The sequence below is a fragment of the Nicotiana tabacum genome, chromosome 10, assembly GCF_000715075.1.
Source record: "Nicotiana tabacum cultivar K326 chromosome 10, ASM71507v2, whole genome shotgun sequence".
In the NCBI taxonomy this organism is placed as follows: Eukaryota; Viridiplantae; Streptophyta; class Magnoliopsida; order Solanales; family Solanaceae; genus Nicotiana; species Nicotiana tabacum.
Window position 1 is genome coordinate 107,646,045 of NC_134089.1, and position 8,855 is coordinate 107,654,899.

At 37.1% G+C, this 8,855-nt stretch overlaps 1 long non-coding RNA gene across 2 annotated transcripts; it reads right to left on the minus strand.

Moving 5' to 3' along the window:
* Nucleotides 1–954: 954 nt before the first annotated feature.
* On the minus strand, nt 955–5,306 carry LOC107799801 (uncharacterized). 2 transcript variants are annotated; one of them, XR_001651219.2, is made up of 4 exons: nt 5,087–5,306; nt 4,909–4,979; nt 2,066–2,622; nt 955–1,293 (listed from the first exon to the last, which is right to left on the minus strand). It is a non-coding gene; the product is annotated as an uncharacterized LOC107799801 (long non-coding RNA). The 2 variants fall into 2 exon arrangements; XR_001651218.2 differs by having other exon boundaries at nt 2,066–2,337; nt 5,087–5,296.
* Between the last annotated feature and the right edge of the window lie 3,549 nt (nt 5,307–8,855).

Sequence of the window (8,855 nt, forward strand, 5' to 3'; positions counted from 1 at the left end):
TAATAAGAACAAGTATTTCATAATTTAGCTCAAAATCCTCTACAATATTTATGCCTCAAAACAAAGCAAATAGAAAGCTATACACTTATAAAACTTCACTCAATTACTACTACACAGCGAGACCAACAAAAATATACCATGATACACCGATAAACCAACTTAAACCAATAATGTAACACAATGAGACTGCGGAACAATTACTACCTTCAATAAAGAAAACAACGTCTAACAAGAAGCCATTAAACATAGAAGCACCAATAAGCATGTAGCAGTTAAGACAGGAAGATAGTATATTAGGAACGGGGAAAGGGACAGGCTAAACAGATAATTTGGCGGCACTAAATGTGTACAGTAGCGACTTTGGAACTGCTGCAAGTACTTCCATTACTGAATGTTACTAGTGACGACAACATGAGGTCACCACAGAATGTATACCTTTTGTGACGACATTGTCGCTACAAAAACTTGATGTACTCGCCACAAGAAAGAGTTCCACTAGACTGATTTTATCGAAGTCGCTACTGAAAAGTAACATTTAGTGGCAACTTAGTCGCCACAAAAATAGTTAATCATCTATGGCAACTCTAAAAGCGCTACTGTAGAGTGATATTTAGTGGCGACTTAGTCGCCACAAAAATGGTTAGCCATCCGTGGCAACTCTAATACCGCTACTGAAGACTGGCATTTAGTGGCGACTTAATTGCCACAAAAATAATTTTCCATTAGTGGCAACTCTAATAGCGCTACTGTAGAGTGACATTTAGTGGCGACTTAATTGCCACAAAAATGATTTGCCATCAGTGGCAACTCTAATAACGCTACTGAATAGTGATTTTTGTGGCAACTGAAACTCGCCATTAATATTACTCTAGTAGCAACTGAATACTAGAGTTTACATTAATATATAAGTTTAAGATCATCTAACAGTATTTAATAAACACCAAAAGAATTTCCTAAACCAAATACTAAACACTTCCATTACTAAAAGTTCAATTACATATATACTATGCAATACTTCATTTTCATTGTACGCATATACATATAACCAAAATGCAAGATATTGAGTGCCTTAGCTTCAAGCTCCTCCGCATATACACTATGTAATACTTCATTTTCATTGTACGCATATACATATAACCAAAAAGCAAAATATTGAGTGCCTTAACCTTTAAGTTCCTCCGCATATATATACTACGTAATACTTCGTTGTCATATATAACCAAAAAGTAAAACATTGAGTGCCTTAGCTTCAAGCTCCTCCTTCATTGTCACCACTGTTTAAGAACCTTGTCCCTATTATTAAAGAAACAAATAGAAGATCACATTGTTAGAGCTTGAAGATTGTTATAAGAACATTAACAATCAAGGTTCTGGAACATTAACTTAACTTCACATTGTTAGAAGATCAAGGTGAAAAAAGATACATATAAGAACATTAACTTCAGAAGATTTCTAAAGTAGGATAGCTGAACTCTTCAAGGTTCTGGAACAATTTCAAGGAACTACAGCAAATGAAGACAGAATAGTTTGAAAGCATCACAGTAAAGGCAGCAACACAGTAGGTCTGTTTATATAGCCTTCAATGATACTGGATCAACACAATGTTTATATAGCATCAACAAAATGTTTATATAGCCTTCAACAAGGGTACTACATCGAATTGCAAAAGCTATATGCAACTACTTTGGTGTAGAAAGTAAATTTATCTATAACTATCCAACTGTAGGAATATTTGGATCCTCCAAAATCCAACCAAAGTTGTTTGAAAACATAGGAGAAGGAGAAATGGCTAGCTTTTTGCTAATACTATGAAGACTTATCCAAAAAAGAATCTCAAGTCTAGCATTGACAAACACGAACCAGCACAATGAGCGCAAGAAATGAACTAATATTAGCCTTTTAGAAATATTGGACTGATGGCAGTAATGAACTAAAAAAGGGCTGATGGTAACATAAATATCAATTGTATAATGCTAGATACATATGTGTTGGTTGACATTTTATAGTGAACTAAATACACTGAAGGAAGAGTAAGAAGAGTACAAAAACATTAAGAGTAGATCACCTGTTGCATTCCAGTCATGATAGCAGCAAGTTGTTCTTGAATCCTCTTGGCTACTTCTACACTGATCCGGTTGTCTACTTCCGTATTCACGTGCTCAAGTTTCTCTTCCAACTTCCTTTGCACTCTTGTTCCATGTTACTTTTTAATTCGGCATCCATTTGTTCATGTTCTTCTTGCAACTTTCGACTCATCTCAGTGATTTAAGAATATTACATGAATTTGTTGGGATTGTGGATCCACCACACAATTTCTCCATTATCATTTTTACATACCTATTTTAATCACATTCTGTTCATAAAACGCACCATACCAACCCTATATTGGCAAATGACTCATCAAATCAACAACAACAACAACAACCCAGTGAAATCCCACTAATGGGGTCTGGGGAGGGTAGTGTGTACGCAGACCTTACCCCTACCCCGAAGGGTAGAGAGGCTGATTCCGAAAGACCCTCGGCTCAAGAGAACAAATCAGTTGTAATTAATTTGGTGGTACCTATTACTAATATAATCAAAGAGGTTCTAGGGACTGTGTGCAAGAAACCCCGACTAACCCTGGAAAGAACAAAAAAGGAAGAAGAAATGCAGGAATAACACGTTATGAATGAAAGAGTTGTATGATTTTGATATCATCATCAACCAATAATAATACTGAACCATGGGCTTAAAAATGATAAGCCTATAATACGAAGCCTATAGTTCCCCAGAATTTCTAGTTTCATTATCATATTTCAATTGGTGATAAATAAGGAAATGATGATCCCAAAAACACTTCCAACTGGCAGCTCTTAAGACGAAGTCTAATAATAGTATAAGTAAAAGCTGTTTCTTGATCTACATCTGTAGATGCTCTTCTGAAGAAAGAAGAGCTAGCAAATACAAACTATCAACAAAATTCAATGAAGTATTCTACGATCACTTCCACAATGACATGACTGCCACCCACTAAAATTCACAAATGAAACAAAATAACCGTATATAGTTTGTAAGCTTTCTAAAGTAGGTGCTACTGTTGTTTAGTACTTTCCAAATTGTAAAATAGAAAATGAACCGTAATACTCACATATTAGATATAATTAGCTTCATTCACAGATCCTTTGTCTATCTATACCTAAGTTAACTTTAAAGGTCATATAAAGCACCACTTAATAGCCAACAGTGCTCTCACCGTCGACCCAGGATTTGTTAATGCATTAATGTATAAAACTGAAGAAAGATACGCCAGACAAAACAATAAATCAACAGATACACGGATCACATAAGCGACAAATGGAAGGGAAAAAAAACTCCAACATCAATGCGTCTCACGTCTCATTTTAACCCGAGAAATCAAGTCAATGTGTTACGACAGAAACATAAATGATGATGACAAGGAGGAGAAGGGGCTGGATTCTTTCATTCTTCATAAACTTGAACCGTATCAAGCTCATCTATAAATGCATAATAGTTGTCGCCGCCTAATTAAAACTAGCTATTCTTGGTCCATATATGTATCAACACGTGTTTTACAAGGTAACGTGGATAATGTTTCCAGGAGAAAGAACAGCTAACATTCCCACAGCAAGTTCTTTTTCCTTGTCACGAACAACATCAGATGACCTCTCGCAGATTATTATCTCATTGACCTATTCTTCTCGTTCATGCCCTCCCACTCTCGCCTTGTTCCTTTTCTTTTTTTTAAAGATAACTTTCCTGGTGTTCTCCTTCCAATCGTTCCTTCCAGCCCTCATTCACCTACTCATTATCTATTTAATAGTTTCTTCTACCTACATAATTTAAAGGGCAACCAGCCGCCACTCGATTTGGGGCCCTCCATCCGTCATAATAGATAAACAAAAGCAGTCTACGATTGCCGGTTTTTAGGAATAGAATTTATAGGAGATATTTATGAAGCAGCTAAAGAAAATCGCGCCCCCAACCTTCCAACTGGAAAGACTAATTAAACATAAAATTCAATTTCTGTTCTTCCCGTTTCCCGTTTCAAGCTGAAAATTGTTTAAAACATTAGTTTGATTATGCTAAAAGTAAATACTTAGTTAATAATATACTGCACCAGCTCAGAAATAGTAGTGTTTATGAGCGTGAACTGTAAAGTAAGGAGTGGAAAACGTCAAGCTTTTTTGGTAGAAATTTGATGAACAAAGGGAGCAAGACTGGAACATATCTAGGAAAGAGCTACTGGAACTTGTTGAAATTGGCATTTTACCTGAAGATGACACTGAAGAGGCTACCGCTGCCAGTTTCAACTCTGTATGTTCTCTATCCTAGCATAGTGTTATATTTGTGCATAAAATAAGCCTAATTCTGCTAATAACGATTTTGCCTTGACCAGTGTGGACCTACTAATTTTAGTTCGGAAGGCCTATGAAGAACAAAATATTTCCCAAATATACTTCAATTGAGCTTTGTGAGAACAGAGAAGAGCAGTTTTTGGTTTTAATTCTAAAAAGCAATAGGGCAACCTTCTAATTAAAATACATATCAAAATACCAAGCATCACACAATGTATCAGAAAAGAGTTACAGACATAACTCTTGAAAAGTCCAACAACTAAAACCCATAAGGCAGAGATTTTCTTGCGCAGAAAATCAATTGTTTGTGCAGCAAGAGCAGTATCATATCTACCCATAAGGCAGTGGTTTTTTTCACTCTCAGAAATAAGAAACTTAGGGCATACCACACAACAAAGAATCGCGTAAAAAACTGCTCTATGGAATTTTGTCGAAAAATATCAGGAAAAATAACAGACCCATACCACACAACATCTCATTTCAGAATTTTGAGAGGAATACCAAACATGCAATCACCAAAAAGTTTAGAATTTCAATAAAAATAACTTACCCAGCAAAGAGATCGTCAACACCGAGAAGGGCTTTACACGATGATATTGTTGGAAAAATTGCTTTCTACTCCTGTAGATTTCAAATGGGTTAAATAAATTAGAGGTGAATGTGATGAAATAGTCACTCTTGCTAACTGCATTTAACACCCAAAAGGATTTGGGGTTTGAATACATTACCTTATTTGAGTACAATCTTAAAATACAAATGGTGTTAGGGCTTTTGGGTTTCATAAAGTAGGTTCACATCTTGTGATTAAACAAAAGTGAAAGATTTAATTTGGGAATTTGGAAGAAGAATTTGGGTTTCATACATTAGGTTTCAATGGCTTTTGCAGAGAGAAAAGAGAAGAGGGAAGAAGGAAGGGACCGTCTTCGGCCTTCTTTTATTAAACGAGACAATCTTAGGTAGTATTTAGTTTTTTATTTTAAATATCAGATACTTACACTATTAGAGGCGACCCTATCGCCCCAAATACCATCAGTGGCGACTCTCTATAAGTCGCTATTTGGAGCCAAATTTTTTGTCATAGTGGGAACAAATAATTGAGGATTTAGTGGCGCACAAGTCCGGAATCCAATTGTAGTTCTTGGACTCAAAATACATAAATAGGTAGAAAAAAAAGATGACATTTTTATATATAGTACCAAAATACTTTGCGCTATACATTAACGTTAACTGTGTCGTTAATGTATAACGCCTAGTATTTTGGCACTATACTGAAAAAGCTGAACGCCCAGGTATAGCGTCCAGTATTTTGGCTCTATACTCTTTTTTCCTGGCCCCATCAATAATTCATGACTTCAATAATTCAAAAGCGTATAGTGCCCATTTTTTGGGCGCTATATATATAAAAAAATTCCCGGCTAGCCATTTCCTATATAAAGAGGTTAGGATTGTATAGAAATTCATTCAAAAAAAATTTTAACTCTTGTTGAAACTTTTATTATTGTTAAATTCTCCGGCATTTTTTCATTATGTCTGAAGAGCGTAGAATAAAAGTTTCATTATATTGGGGGGAGGGGGGAATGCGGTTGTGATGGAGAATAACTCTATGGGCTACAGTTTACCTGCTCGGTGTCATGTTAAATTGCCGCTTACAATGGAGTACGATAAATTGATATCGTTGTTATACAAAAAAATGAGTGTGAGGAAATGTTCAGTGATATTTAAACTAACCGAAAGATATCCGTATTCCGTCACTTTGCAAGGGGTTGCTTTTTACTCGGAGTTTAACATCGACGATGATGAAACTTTGAGTGATTTTCTGAGGACTCCGGACGAATGTCGGGTATTTCTTGTAATCACAATGTTGGAGATGTACGTGAAGGTCGAAGACGTTCCAAAAAACGAGGTTGTGCGTAGTAGAGATAACCCCCAGTCATCGGGTGGTTATTCTGGAGCAGTTTTTGTCGGACAGGTTCCAGATGAAAGAGTTTTACTTGAATTAAACTTATCACCATCGGCGAATGAGCAACGAGAAAATAATTTATACCCTGTTTTCCATAATTCACAAGACGAGTAGTAAACTTCAATTTTCATTTGTGTTAATTATGTATATTTTTGGCGTATTGAATTTGTATTAACGCTCATATATTTAATAGGGAGTACCAGCCAAATATGAATTTTACAAGTGGCCCATCCGATAGTCATCACCTAATTGAAAACGTCCATCATGAAATTTCATCACATTACGACTTATAAGTGAAGTGATATAGCCATATGGAAAGCATTTATTAATTGAGTAGCTTATATTTTTGTTGGTTGTGCAGTGAAAACGAGCAAGTTGAACCACCCGTACTCACTCAATTGACCGAAAATGACGTATTACAACGGGATCTGGCAGATGCACAGAGTGAGGAACAGAAAAGTGATTACGATAACAATGTCGATGAATCCGGAGACAAGACACCCTTTCCTGGTGAGGATGGTGATGAGCAGGATGAGGAGGAAGGACCTGATTTAAAGAGAGACCCCCTAGACGAAGAGTGTACGAGTTCGAAGTGCCGTTTCATTCAAGGGATATTCCTTACATTGATAACTTACCCACCGTGTCGGATGTGGAAACTCTCACAAGGGATTTTGATGAAATCCGGGCAGCAATGTGGGATGAGTCTAGACCAATGGTGCTTGCAAAGGGGATGTTTTTTTCCTGATAAAGCACGTTTAAGCAGGGCTTGTAAAATGCACAACGTAAAAAAGTGTCGTGAGATACAGGTATCGGAGTCAAGTCCGATGGTATACAAGGTTGTTTGCCATATGTGGTTTTGACCATGTAATTGGATGTTGCGTGCGACCAAGAAGAAGATAGGTATGTAGAAAGTGGGTAAATACATTCCCACCCACACATGTGAAATTGACACATTCAACGGGAATCACTTCAACTTGGATATTGACTTGATTTCTCTTATACTTATTCCGCACCTCGAAGCGGCCATAAGGTATAAAATCAAAGAGTACATTACAGCAGTCCACCAGGAACATGGCCATACAATTACTAAAATAAAGGCATATCTCGGGCGCAAAAGAGCATTTGAAATAGTCTATGGTATATAGTATAAGTCATTTGCAGATCTACCTAGGTACATGGCTGCACTGTAGCAATTTAACCCCGGGACGGTTGTTGAATGGAAGCTTGAGCGGATTCCAGGTAAACCATAATATATATTCAATTACATATTCTGGGCGTTTAAGCGAGGAATTGATGATTTTTTGCATTGCCTGCCCGTAATATCCATAGACGGAACTCATGTCTATGGAAAGTACGATATCAAGCTATTGATAGCCGTGGCAGTCGATGCTAATGGACAGATATTTCATCTAGCTTTTGCTGTTTGGAGGAGGGGGTTAGGTTGTGATGGAGAATAACTCTGTGGGCTATAGTTTACCTGCTCGGTGTCATGCTAAATTGCCATTTACAATGGAGTACGATAAATTGATATCGTTGTTATGCAAAAAAATGAGTGTGAGGAAACGTTCAGTGATACTTAAAGTAACTGGAAGATATTCGTATTCCGTCACTCCACAAGGGGTTGCTTTTTACTCAGAGTTTAACATCGACGATGATGAAACTTTGAGTGATTTTCTGAGGACTCCGGACGAATGTCGGGTATTTCTTGTAATCACAATGTTGGAGATGTACGTGAAGGTCGAAGACGTTCCAATAAACGAGGTTGTGTGTAGTAGAGATAACCCCCAGTCATCGGGTGGTTATTCTGGAACAGTTTTTGTCGGACAGGTTCCGGATGAAAGAGTTTTTCTTGATTTAAACTTATCACTGCCGGCAAATGAGCATTGAGAAAATAATTTATACCCTGCTTTCCATAATTCACAAGACGAGTAGTAAACTTCAATTTTCATTTGTGTTAATTATGTATATTTTTGGCATATTGAATTTGTATTAACGCTCATATATTTAATAGGGGTACCGGCCAGATATGAATTTCACAAGTGGCCCATCTAGTAGTCATCACCTAATTGAAAAATGTCCATCATGGAATTTCATCACATTACGACTAGTAATTGAAGTGATATAGCCATATGAAAAGCATTTATTAATTCAGTAGCTTATATTTTTGTTGGTTGTGTAGTGAAAACGAGCAAGTTGAACCACCCGTACTCACTAAATTGACCGAAAACGACGTATCACATCGGGATCTGGCAGATGCACAGAGTGAGGAACAGAACAGTGATTACGATAACAATGCCGATTAATCCGGAGATGAGACACCCTTTCCTCGTGAGGATGATGATGAGCAGGATGAGGAGGAAGGACCTGATTTAAAGAGAGACCCCCTAGACGAAGAGTGTACGAGTCCAAAGTGCCATTTCATTCAAGGGAGATTCCTTACATTGATAACTTGCCCACCGTGTCGGATGTGGAAGCTCTCATAAGGGATTTTGATGAAATCCGGACAACAATGTGGGATGAGTCTAGACCAACGGTGC